The 13791-nt window shown below is 38.8% G+C and overlaps 1 non-coding gene across 1 annotated transcript; it reads left to right on the top strand.

The window, feature by feature from the left end:
* Nucleotides 1–11946: 11946 nt before the first annotated feature.
* On the top strand, nucleotides 11947–12052 carry LOC145583508 (small nucleolar RNA R71). Its single transcript, XR_014100151.1, has one exon. It is a non-coding gene; the product is annotated as a small nucleolar RNA R71 (small nucleolar RNA).
* The last annotated feature ends 1739 nt before the right edge of the window (nucleotides 12053–13791 follow it).

Raw genomic sequence — 13791 nt, 5'->3', positions numbered from 1 at the left:
TGTAGCTTCCTGAAGTAGTGCAGGTTCGGCTCAAGGGCGTTGAACAAGCAGACCCAAAGATACGTCATAATCCTTCGGATACTGACGGGAGTCAATTGGCACAAAGAGATACGTTATGAGTTCAACACCCCCGCCACAAAGGGGTGCAACGGGAATCGAAGCCCGTACAGTAGCTGCCGAGTGTACACCCCCACATAACCAAGAGGTGGAAGGTGAATTCTATCGGCTATAGTTGGAATTCGACACCAATACCCATCCTCTTCCATGATGTCGTAGAAGATCTTAATTTACTCGATAAAGTGGTAGGTGGACCCATTCTCCACCCACCAAGCATAGGGCCTGAAGGTCATCAGCCCAAAATTTTGCTGCACATCCCACCATTCTTCAACTCCAGGGGGCAACCCCCAAGGTGCTGCAGCCGAAGGTTCTTTTCGGCAGAATGTGCTAGTTTTCTCCGTTCCTCGGGAAGGCGCCGAAGATATCGGCATGACGTAGGGAAAATGTAGGTCGTTATCTAATCCTCCCTAAAGCCAAACATGTTTATAAACACTTAACAAACCTACACCTAGTAATAGGGCAAGTTCGGGTCGAACCACTAGGAATGTGGGGAATTTTGCTATGGCCAATGTCAAGCTACTTTGAAAGGTAAGAGGTAGTGTAGGTTATCTAAATTCAACTAAACAAACAAAGTAAATCAATATATCAAAACACTAGGAATTTAGGATCCACATGTACTTGCAATGGACACACATTAATCGGGTTGGAGATTAATGAATTAGAGTGTTACGAGGGAAGATAGACAATGCAATCAACAGAGCTCGACAAGCTATCTCCTAGAGGTCTAGCTAGCGCTAACTACGTAAGACTCTAACTAGGAACGTCACTAACGAAGCTCAATCGACAAATGAGAGCTACAAATCAATTGTCCGTATCAAAGTAGACTCACAATGTCATCTACTATGACAATTAAAGTTAGCTACTCTTTAACTAATCACACACATGCACAAAATCAATAAACCAATTTAATCACAATGCTAAATCAATCAAAAACCCCCAATTAGCTATGATCCATCACTCAAACATGCTTCACCACATCCCTAGCAAATAAACAACTCACAATCCGTGGAAGAAATCAAGATCAAAACTAAGCAATTCAACAAATTCATCATCATCATTTCAATCAAACAAATTCAATCAACTAATCAATAAACTTGAACAATCAACACAACAATTGAAATCAAAAGCTAAAGAGTGCATTAATAGTAAAAGAAATCCTTACAAACTTTGATGAAATCAAAGGAAATGTGCTTAGAATCAATCATCAACCATGAGTTTCTCTCTCTAAACTATTCTCTAATTCTTCTCTAATGAATTATATAATCTTTAAAATTCTCTAATGAATCCCTAATCAAATCCCCCAAAAATTCTCTCTCTAAAAATAGAAGAAAAATCTATATATAGTAAAGCTAACAAAGAGAAGTTGGTTAGATCGTCAAAAATAGACCCGTACAAGCACGACCTTCTTCAAGAAGGGGCGCGGCCGCGCAAAAGAGGGTACGGAACAGGGGGAGCAACAGGTGCGGCCGTGCCAAAGCACTGCGCTCCCGTTCCATTGTCGCGCGCGCCCGCACCTGAGAGCAGGGCAGCTCTATTCCCCTTCAACTTGCCGCTCCTCGTGCGCTCCACTTAGTGTGCTTGATGAGTATGGAGCATGACAAATTCTAAACACCTTGACGGTGGGTTCAACACCAAAATTAGTTCCCCCACGGCTTGAATGCAAGGCCTAAGGAAACTTGGAACTTGCACATCTCTATACCTATACTTGGGCTTCAAATGGAAGACACTAAGCATCTCAATCAATGCAAAATCAGGGAAGAAATCTCGGGAATACTTGGTCAACGATCTTAACCTGAAAATGAAAGAAAACAAGCAAATAAAAGGGAAAAAGACAAAATAAACCAAGAAATACACGAAAATTGAAAATCAACTAAGGAAAGTGCAAACTAAAGAAATAAAGAGCAAAACTAAGGAAAAAGGAATGAAAAGAGCTATAAAAGCAATCTAAAATCACCCTAAAAGAGAACAAATGAGTGCCATAAATGACACTCATCAAATTCCCTAAAGCTAAAATTTTGCTCGTCCTCAAGCAAAACCAAGCAAGTAAGAAAGGGATGAAAGACTTATTCAAAAAGGAAAAAGAAAGACATGAGATGAGAATATACACTAAGACTCACTATCGTAGGAATCACGGATGTTTTTAGCTACAACAAGCCCTTTAAACCCCAAAGCAGCCTATGAGGACGAGTGAGGTCTCGTAAAGGTTTCCTAAGAGTTTAACCCATAACTCTCAACAAACAAACATGAGGCAAATCACGAAAGTAAAAGAAATTAAAAGAAAAGTAAAATCAGAACCTTTATGAATTGGACTTTACAAAATGACTACACTTGAAATGAATAAACAACTTTCTTAAGCAAATAAGGGTATGCACGTTCCAAGATATCCGAGGTTGATTGAAACATAGAATATGCTAAGCGTAGAGAACTAGTAATCACAATCCACCTTCATCCCATTCAGTCTTACCGCGTTCTCCCTACTAGTCTCAAATCTCCCTCTAGCGAGCATCTCGATAGTTCCTCGAAGGAACCGGAAAAGAACATATTTTAGGCTACTCGACGTCTTGACTACGCATTCCCTCTCCATAGGCTATAACTAATAGTTCCCTCCCCCGATATGTAACTCAACCTCTAAGTCAAAAGGACTTTCAAAGGTTGTAACGTAAGGGCAAAAAGGGTGATGCTAGGCTTAAAATTTAGAATTTTGTGGTATTCCTAAATAGTGAAGAAAAAGGGTGATCAAACCTTCTCCTCATAACTATGTAATCACCAAACAAAAACAAAGTAACACCCCTAAGCTTATTCAAAGCTATACTCACAATCATATATATACAAAAAGCGTAAACACTTCTCCCCCAAGCTTAAATGAAGCATTGTCCTCAATGCTTAAAAGGGAGAAAAGATCACATCAAAATATTTTTGCATTTTCTCATTTTTCACTTTTATATTTTTTGCATTTTTCAAATTCATAACAATTGTCCTCGCCTCTTATAACTATGGACGGCTTTTCAACTTTACACTTGAATGTCCTTGCCTTTTTTAACTATGGATGTTTTTTTTTCATTTATTCACTTGCCATTATTCACAAAATATACAAAATATAAGCTTGGTTACAAATAAGAACCAATACCCAAACTCATATACCACAATCTCCAATAACATGATAAGTTGCTTCACAAAAACCAAAAATGGAACAAAAATGAAACAAAAGGCTCAAAATTCTAAAGATGTGGCTTGAAAAGAAGGGAAAAAGGCTCAAATGGTTAGCAAGAAGGCAAATGTAAACCCAAAAACCAAAAATAATGAAGAATTTCCTAGAAAAGAAAAATTACCACCCCAAAAAGATGCCTTTGTCCTCCCTAGATGGTTCGGTCTCGGTTTTGAGAATTATGAGTCAAGATTCTAGATTAGGCCCGCAATAGTCAAGGATCCATGCCGCTCATGCAAGTAAGTATAGAAGGCTTGAAAAATTGTAAACCTCACATGGATGTAGCAAAAACTCACTATTGGCATCAAATTGACTATAGGAAGCAACTTCCAAACATGCCACAAACAAGTAGAATCGGGTTTCATGATCCCCCTAGTTCTTAGACACGCTACCTTAGCATACACCATCCTAGAATCAACCAAGTATGCTCTCAAACAGTGCATACCACTACCAATTTGGAAGATGTTCATTCAAAAGCAAAAGTCTGTTGGTATATAGTCCAATTCACAAGAAAGATAACAAAAAGAAATATAAAGCCTCAAAAACTTTATACAAACCAAAAGCAAAAAGAAAGAGAAGAAAAGAAAAGAAAGGAAAAGAAAGAAAAGTAAAGAAAAATAAAGAAAAGAGGAAAACAAAGATAAAGGAAGAGTAGGAAAATAAAGAAAGGAACAAAGATGCAAGTATAACACGTAATTCCCAATCGTCATACAAGTGATCAATTGACAACATTGCCAATGACCCCAAACACTCTAAGGTGTTACAATCATACATCTTCAAACCGTTCAACTTCTCCTAAAACTAATCCTAATCTTTGCATCCAAGAAAAGTAAAGAAATAAAAGAAATAAAATAAGAAGGATCTTACCGGGCTTCCAAGCAATGCTAATAAAAATAAGGCGAAAGATCAACCACCTTCATTAAGCTCCAAGAATCAATAGCATCATCATCAAAGCCAAGAGAAAAGAAAAATAGAAAATAGAGCTATAACAAAGAAGACGGTTAGTAACTTCAAAACAAAGTAAAAGAAAGCGAACCTAAATGAAAAGAAACTACAAAACAAAAATCAAGGTAAACTACAAAAAAGTAAGAATAAGCAAAGAAAACTAAAGGAACTATACACTAAACTAGCGACTAATCACTTAAACTACAAGATTTGGATTTAAGGGATTTGGATTCAAAGGTTTTGGAATAGGGCTTTGGATTCACGGGAGCAAACAACATGCATCATCATCATCATAGAAATCATTACAACAACAACATTATCAAGAGAGAAAGAAATGACACGGAAAGCTCATAAAAACAACAATCAAACACCATCAATAAAAGACCAAGATATGCAATTATCCAACATCAAGGCAAAAAGTAGACAAGGCAATGCACAACAATAATATTGGCCATCGTGACAAACCCCTAATAAAATAAATTTCCCCCAAGCTAAACATGAATACATCTCAACATTCCATTAATACAAAGCAAGCATCACATAAAATAAGAGATGGAGGAAAAAGGCATAAAATAGGGGAATTAGATACCACTCGGCCCGGCACTATCATGGTCATCCCCGTCATAGGAGAACCCTGATGGGGGACCATAAGGATCCCATCCCCCGGTGTAACCGGGTGGCCAACCATAGTGCCCCTTGAAGTTGTCTTGTTGCCAAGGGGCAAGGGGAGTATATTTCTCGGGCAAAGCGAGCGGTAGTGGATGATCGGGGTAAACATAGGGGTAGTTAAGATCACCCTTATAATCGCTCCCACCGAGAACACGGTAATCGTAGTTACCGTGCTCATCGGGGAATGAGCGAATCACGATGTTGGACCTCGGGGGTCCTTGCCAATATGGGTACCCGCTTAATGGTAAAGGACCAAGTTGGGGTGGAAAGTATGGGTAGTTAACCGTGGGGGAGACCTCCCTACGGTTACCACTCGCATCATATAAATGTTGTTGTTGGAGAAACATACCTTATTGCATCTCCGAGATGCCTCTCATTTGGTGATAAATTTCCTCGAAGTCTTGGTCGTACGTGCCTTCCAATCTAATTTGCATCCTCTTCATTTGTGCACTTAGAGCATCCATATCGGGGTTAGCAAATTTGTGATGTTGTTGTTCTTGATATTGTTGTCGAGGTTGTCGTCGTCGTTGTTGTTGTTGTTGTAGTTCTTCTTCTTCTTCATCTTCTTCTTCTCCCATCTCCTCATCATCATCACCATAGGGGAGGCGGTTACTCAAGGGTAAATGCCACACACTAGGCACATCCTCTCGGTGGATAGAAGTCCAGGTGGGGTTAGGGAGATAGCACCAATGTTTGTTCTCCCTAAGCTAATCAAACACCTCATCATCTTCATTCTTGGCCAAAAATTGCACTTGCTTCAATTGTGCAATGTCGAGGTAGAGGGTGCTCGAACTACCCACCGGAGTACAAGAGGGTAAGTAATGGTCAAGATGAAGGTTGGTCACGAGCCTCGTAACCATACTACCACAAGGGATCTCCCCGGACTCCCTTTCTTACAACCCCTTGCAATATCTCAAGAACATGTACCCTAAGTTAAAATGACCCCGGTACTCCTCTCTAATAGCCAACCAAAGTATCCGGAGCTCCAATTGACTCATCCATCCCAATTCTTGCTTAGGGATTATCGAATATGCCAAAAGCCTATAGAACCCTTAGACACGGTTGGAATACCTTTCTTATGGCGGCATACCGAGTAATGAAATCGCCTTCCCCCGAAATATTATCCCACCAAGAATTTTGGTCATACTCATTTTTGAAGAAGAACTCGGGGTGCAAGACATCCGCCACTAGATAAAGATCGAGTGTCGCATTAAACTCGGCAAGAGAAAGATCATGATGAATGTTGAAAAGTTGAAAATGGACCCGGTAGTTATCTTCCTCTACCACCTCACATGAAACCGTAGCCAAAAATTCAAAATTTGGCTCAAGGTAGGTATGGTAATACGTGCTCACAAAGGTGCTCATGCGAAGATTGCTAAACAATTCCCTCAAATCCTCATCTATACGCAATTTGATCATGTCCTGTTAAAAGTAGTGCCGAGAGGGTTTAAGGGATCGGTTCTTTTTTAGCTTGACAAATCGAGCTTTTTGGATTAGGTCATTGATTTTTATCTTAGGCAAAGGAGTAGGTTGTCGTGTTTGGGAAGTAGAGGGATTTGAAGGAGGTTCTTCGATTGTGATGTTGGTTTTTCGTTTCTTAGAGGAAAAGGCTCGAACAAGCTTCGACATTGTGTTTCCCCCAAATTTATCAACTCAAAATCCAATCAATCAACATCACAAACACCACAAAAATACCACAAAACACTTCCAATCACCAATATCACAACTCCTTAACCAATAACACCAATCACACAAACAACACCTTACTACCAATAATCAAAATTTTCAACTTCTTGCAATCACCACCAATTAAACCAAATTTTCTTCACAAACATACAACAACACAATGTGAGTAAATATCAATCAACAATCAACACAAATAATTAACCAAATATCGCATTCAATCAACAAATTCATCAAAATACATACTACTACTATTAATAACCATAAACAATCAAATTCTTGCAACAATATGATATAAAAATGTAAATAAGAGTTTAAGAACATGATTATACCATACTAGAAGCAAGATTGAACTAGAATTAGCCACCAATTCCCACCAAACCGAAAAGCCCCAAATTTGGTCTTCAATGGAGAAGAGAGATTGGAGATTGAAAATGGAAGAAAGTAGTATGATTATTGTTGTAAAAGATGAATTTGTAGAAGCAAAATGTTGAGTTTTTTTATGAATTTTCGATGAATTGATGTAGAAATATGTGAGAAATTGATGAGTGGCATTTATGCCACTCTTTTATCCTTTTTCTCTAAGGATTCTCCCCTCATTTGCACTTATTTGGCCCTTTTTCTAAGCATTTTTACTTAGTTTTGCTTCCTCCTTTCTTTTCTCCTCTATCTTCCCTTTTCTTAGTCTTCTCGCTTTGTTTTTATTGTGCTTTCCATGCTTATGCTTTGTAGGAACCATCGGGATTTTCAAGAGGAGGAAGCTAAGCTCAAGGGAAGCTGAAGGAAGCATGATTTAGAAGAGGTTCGGCCGAACCTCCTGAAGGTGTGGCCGAACCTGCTCAATGGTTCAGCCGAACGTCGAGGCAGGGACAAGATGCAATTTGGCAATTTTGCAAGAGTGGTCGAACCACAGAAGTTCGACCAGACCAAGATCAGGGAGGTTCGACCGAACCTACCCATGGTTCGGCCGAACTTACCCTGTAGTCCGGCCGAACCTTCCCTTTGTTCGGTCGGACCTCTCCTTTTTTCAGCTGGCTCTGTATGGACTATATAAGTCCCATCTTAGAACGTTTTGACGGGATTTTTTATGGAGGAACTTAGTACTAATTCCATAGAACATTAGCCTAATCTAGAGGGAGAAAAATAGAGAATTACTCAAGCTTCCTTTATTGTATTCAACTTTGCTCAAGTTTTAATCTTTCTTCAATCAAGCAAGGATCCAAGTTTTAATCTTTCATTAATCCCTTCTTTAGTAATCTCTTCTCCTTTCCTTTAATATTATTTATTTGTTTTATTGTTACTTATTTTTGTCAATCTTATTAGTTTATCTAGTTATTATTGATTTCATTGATTTCAATCATGTTTTGTTTTGATTTTCTTGAGTTTATTGCTAGTTTTGATATTATGTTTAATCTCCCTTATCTAGGCTAAAATTTTATCTAGGGGAAGGGGGTGGAAGATATGATTTGATATTGGATGAATGATGATGGTTGGATTGAACTTATGCCATATATTGATGAAAGACATGATTTTTATTAGCTTGGGATTATTGTTGCACTCTATTTGATGTTTTCTAGTTTAAATGCATGAAAGTGATTTGAACTAGATTAGGATCACCTCTATTTTAATGATTGCATGAGAATGAGTTATTAAAGTGGAGTTTTTATGGATTGCGCTTCTTTATTCTCTTGATTTGATTGTAACTAATAGGATTCATGAGAATGATCCTTATAAGTGTAGACCTCTTTCATTGATTTGCCTAGACTATTGAATGAGAATGAATTGTTTAGGTAGAACCTTGTGTTCTTTGGCATATGTTTCATGATAATCACCATTATTCTCCTCTTTCTAATCATATTGGACACCCCCGTATCCCTAGCGTAATTTTCTATTGATTTTAATCATCATTTTCTTGCTTACTTTTAGTTTTAGTGTTCTACTCAACAAAACCAACAAAAACAATCCCCTTTTCACTCTTGCATTAGTGATATTTGATGTTGAATTAGCGTGCTTCCCTAGTGGTTCGACCCTTACTTGCCACTAACTAGTTTAGTGTAGGTTTAGGTATTATAAATGATTAATTTGGTTAGGGTGGTAGCATAACGACCTATTTAACCCGTGATCAGAAATGGAGGTAAGGTCTCGGTTCTTTAGAGTGAGAATGAGGGTCGTGCATGCAAGAATAAGGTTAAGGGGAAATGAGGGAAAGAAAGAAGAAAGAAAAGAAATAGAGGCTCGGTGCTGCCCAGATGCGCGGCCGCGCGACCTGTCTGCGCGCCCGGGCCCGTGTCTCGCGCGCCCGGGCCCCTACCTTGCGCGCTCGCGCCACTAAGGCTTGGTTTTTCTCGAAATGAAGAGGGTAGTTCTGCCCCTGCTGGTGCTTACGCCACACATACACTGTGCGTGCGCACCAGCCAAGGTCAGGTGGGGCTAGCTCCCTCTTGTGCTTACTTTCGTGCTCGCGCTCACATCAATGCTCACGAGCGTCATGGTCAAGTGATACCCACGAGGGGGCAGACCAAAAATCACCGAAAATAACATAAAATTTTTTAAAAATCACTTGTTCATGATTAAAATTCACGAGAACGCAGGCACGAGAGCGCACTTGAACATTTATTTCTCTTTCTCCTTAATTCAACTCAAACCTCTGTAAACCTTCAATATTCACCAAAATTGTCGAAAATCTTAATCAACTCAATCCCGAGGTACCTTACCCTTTCACCTCAAAATTCGATAAAATCAAACATATTCTCATTAAAAACACGAAACACCTTTCCATTGCTTATGCTCGCTTGAAATAATTCAATTCCCATGAATTTAACCTATCAATCTAAATAGAAAACAAGTGAAAGAAAGGAATACAAAAGAAAGAAAATTAAGAAAAATAGAAATCAAAAGAAAAGGGTTAGAAAACCGGGTTGCCTCCCGGGAAGCGCTTGCTTAAGGTCCTTAGCTCGACCCTTCCTCCAAATCATGGAGGGTCAAAGAACACCACCTTGTTCAAAGTGGCGGATGGAACAAACTCCTCTTCAATTTTTAGCAACCTCACATTGCTGCTAGATGAAACTTCACTTGATGAAACCTCAAAAGCAAGCCTCTCTTGCTTCAACTTCATCCTTTTTTTCCTAAAAGCTTTCACCTACTTCTTTGCCTTGTTCCTTCTAGTACACGGTTTCTCACCATCCACACTCTTGAAATCATCCTCCTCCTCTTGAGGGTAAAGCTCAAACCAATGAGGAATGTCAATCACCTCCTCGTCCATGGGCTTGGAAAACTCCTTTTTCTCTTCACTAATCTTCTTGCAATCAAAACTCAAAAGCACATCATCACAAATCTCAAGAACATCGTTAGTTGAAGAGTCAATCATGCATACATTATCAATGGAGCGAGGGGAATTAACACACATGGTTCCATTAACAAAGGACAAGGTCTCATGTATCGGTTTTAGCTCAAAACTTGCCTTATTGCTACCAAATCTTAAAGTGATTAGGCCTCCCTTAACATCAATTAAAGCTCCCGAAGTATCTAAGAAAGGTCTCCCTAGAATGATAGGTATGTGGTCATCTTCTTCAATTTCAAGCACAATAAAATCTACGGGAAAAGTAAAACCACCTATCTTAAGGTGAACGTCCTCAACCCTTTCCTTGGGGAACTTAATGGATCTATTGGCCAATTGCAAACTCATGTTGGTAGGAAGAAGCTCTCTTAGCTTAAGCTTCTTAAAGAAGGAATAAGGCATGATACTAACGCTAGCACCAAGATCACACAATGCATTTTCAAACAATTTTCCTTTAATTTTGCAAGGAATGGAGAAATTGCTCAGGTCTTTCATCTTTTTGGGTAAGTCATTGTGAATCAAAGCACTACAACACTCCCTAACCTCTATCGAATCTATCTCATTGCACTCTCTCTTGCCACTGAAGATATACTTAAGAAATTTGGAGTATCTAGGCATTTAGGTCATGGCTTCGGTGAGAGGGATTGAAAGATGAACTTCCTTCAACATATCAAGGAACCTCCTAAATTGTTCATCAATTTTGTTCCTCAAAAACTTTTGGGGGTATGGAAGGTCGGGTTTTCTCACTTCCTCTTGCACTTTCTCAACACTCTTCTTTTTCTCTTAAGCTTCCTCTTTACTCATATTCTTTGACACATAGTTCTTTTCTTTCTCACTTGAGTCACTCCTCTTCTCATCCTCCTCACTCATCCTAGAAACTCTCTCTTCAAGCACTCTCGTACTCTTTGTGGTAATAGAATAGACAGGTTTCTTAGGTACAACTCCTTGAGAAGGTAATGAAGAAGGGCTGGCATAATCTTTCAAGGTATTGGCTAGTTGAGTGATTTGGCTCTCAAGCATTTTGTTGTGTGTCATCATCTCATTGAATTTCTTGTTACTTACTGCCATGTAAGTGTTCGAAATTTTTGTTTGGTTTTCAATGATCTCCTCCAAGTTAGTTCTAGAAGATGAAGGTTGAGCATAGGAATTATCACCCTAGGTCTTTGGAACAAAACCGGGTGGGGGACCCCTTTGAGCATTGTTTTGAAAATTTCCCCTATCTTGGTTGTTCCAATTACCCCTATTTTGATTTTGACCATAAACTTGATTATGGCTACCATAACCTTGGTTATGATTACCATAATTTTGGTTTTGATTTTGGCTACTATAACCTTGGTTGTTATAGTTACCTCAGAAATTTTGGTTCCCTTGGTTCCTATTACCACCACCTTGGTTATAGTTGTCAAAATTCCCATGGTTGTGGTAATTCCTGTTCCATTGACCTCTTTGATTCTCAAACCTAGAATCATTATTGTTTGACACATAATTCACATGCTCATTCACATTTCCGTCTTGATCTTCACAAAAATCCATAAATGCATGAGGGCAATTAGAAGCATCATGATCATACGATCCACAAACATCACAAAATAAGCATCCACTAGGCATGTTACTAGAAGAAGGAGAGGGTTACGAATTAGAAGACATACTTCTCCCCTTAGATTGGGAGGGAAGATTCGAAACTTAGGAGATAGCACTTTCCAACTTTGCCTTGATAGCAGACATTTCCTTCCCCAAATTTGTCATTTGTGAGGATAGATTGTTGATTGAGTTTAGATGATCAACCGAGTACACCGAAGAGCTACTCTTGCTAGTTGACTGCCTTTCTCCATCTTGCCAATCTCTATAGTACCTCACTACGTCTTCAATTATGTCTACCACTTCCTCCTCCGTTTTATTCATAATGGGACCTCCGGCTCCTCCATCTAGATATGACTTTCCTTGAGGACTAAGGCCACCATAAAAGATTTGAACAATTTGGTAAGTAGGAATTCCGTGGTGAGGACATTCTCTTTGATACTCCTTGTACCTCTCCCATGCTTCATAGAGGCTTTCACTAGGCTTTTTCTTGAAACCTTGAATTAAAGATCTAGCCTCCGCCGTTTTCTTTTGTGGATAGAAACGGGATAGAAATTCCTTAGTCACTTCGTCCCATGTCCTTAAAGAATTCGACTTGACCTCCTTGTCTAGCCATTCCAAGGCACGCCCTATGAGGGAAAAGGGAAAAAGCTTGAGGCGGATGAATTCTTGGGAAATTCCATTCACTTTGATAGTGTTGCAATACTTTTCGAACTCTTTGAGATGATTTAGTGGGCTTTCATGCTTGGCCCCACTAAATTGTCGCCTCTCTATCAAAGTGATCATTGCCGGCCTTATTTCAAAGTCATTTGTCGGTGTTGTAGGTGGAGCAATACCACTCTCAAATCTATAGGCACCGGGAGTTCCCAACTCCTTCAAAGCAACCCTTGGTACCTCCCCCATGCTTCCTTGTTCTTCTTCTTGAAATTCTTCTTCGCTTGAAGAGCTTGAACTCAAGGTTCGTCTAGCAACTCTTATCCTTGTAATTGTCCTTTCAATATCCGGATCAAGTGGTACTAAAGTCCTTCCTCTTGTCCTATACATACAATAAGAAAGAAACAATTAGTAGCACGGCTACAAGTGTAGCCTAAAAGAGAAAAATCTTTTTGTATTTTTGAAATGAAATTAAATAGACTCAACAACAATAGCAAACAACTACGCCATTCCCCGGCAACGGTGCCATTTTGACGTAGGGAAAATGTAGGTCGTTATCTAATCTTCCCTAGAGCCAAACAAATTTATAAACACTTAACAAACCCACACCTAGTAATAGGGCAAGTTCGGGTCGAACCCACTAGGAATGGGGGGAAGTTTGCTACGGCCATTGTCAAGCTACTTTGAAAGGTAAGAGGTAGTGTAGGTTATCTAAATTCAACTAAATAAACAAAGTAAATCAATATATCAAAACATTAGGGATTTAGGATCCACATGTACTTGCAATGGACACACACTAATCGAGTTGGAGATTGATTAATTCGAGTGTTACGAGGGAAGATAGACAATGCAATCAAAAGAGCTTAACAAGCTATCTCCTAGAGGTCTAGCTAGCGCCAACTACGATAGACTCTAACTAGGAACGTCACTAACCAAGGTCAATCGACAAATGCGAGCTTTAAATCAATTGTCCGTATCAAAGTAGACTCACAATGCAATCTAGTAAGACAATTCAAGTTAGCTACTCTTTAACTAATCACACACATGCACAAAATCAATCAACCAATTTAATCACAATGCTAATCAATCAAAAACCCCCAACTAGCTATGATCCATCACTCAAACATGCTTCTCACCACGTCCCTAGCAAGTAAACTACTCAATTCAATCAACAAATTCAATCATCATCATTTCAATCAAACAAATTCAATCAAACAAATTTAACAAATTTATCATCAAGATCAAAACTAAGCAATTCAACAAATTTATCATCATCATTTCAATCAAACAAATTCAATCAACTAATCAATAAACTTGAACAATCAACAAAAAAATTGAAATCAAAAGCTAAAGATTGCATTAATAGTAAAAGAATTCCTTACAAACTTTGATGAAATAAAAGGAAATGTGCTTAGAATCAATCATCAATCATCAACCATGAGTTTCTCTCTCTAAACTATTCTCTAATTCTTCTCTAATGAATTCCCTAATAAAATCCCCCAAAAATTCTCTCTCTAAAAATAGAAGAAAAATCTATGTATAGTAAAGGTAACAAAGAGAAGTTGGTTAGATCGTCCAAAATAGACCCGTACAGGCGCTGCCT

Source organism: Chenopodium album, chromosome 15 (assembly GCF_948465745.1).
Source record: "Chenopodium album chromosome 15, dcCheAlbu1.1, whole genome shotgun sequence".
Classification (NCBI taxonomy): domain Eukaryota; kingdom Viridiplantae; phylum Streptophyta; class Magnoliopsida; order Caryophyllales; family Amaranthaceae; genus Chenopodium; species Chenopodium album.
The sequence above is the reverse complement of the archived record's forward strand: the minus strand, read 5'-3'. Positions and strand labels throughout refer to the sequence as shown.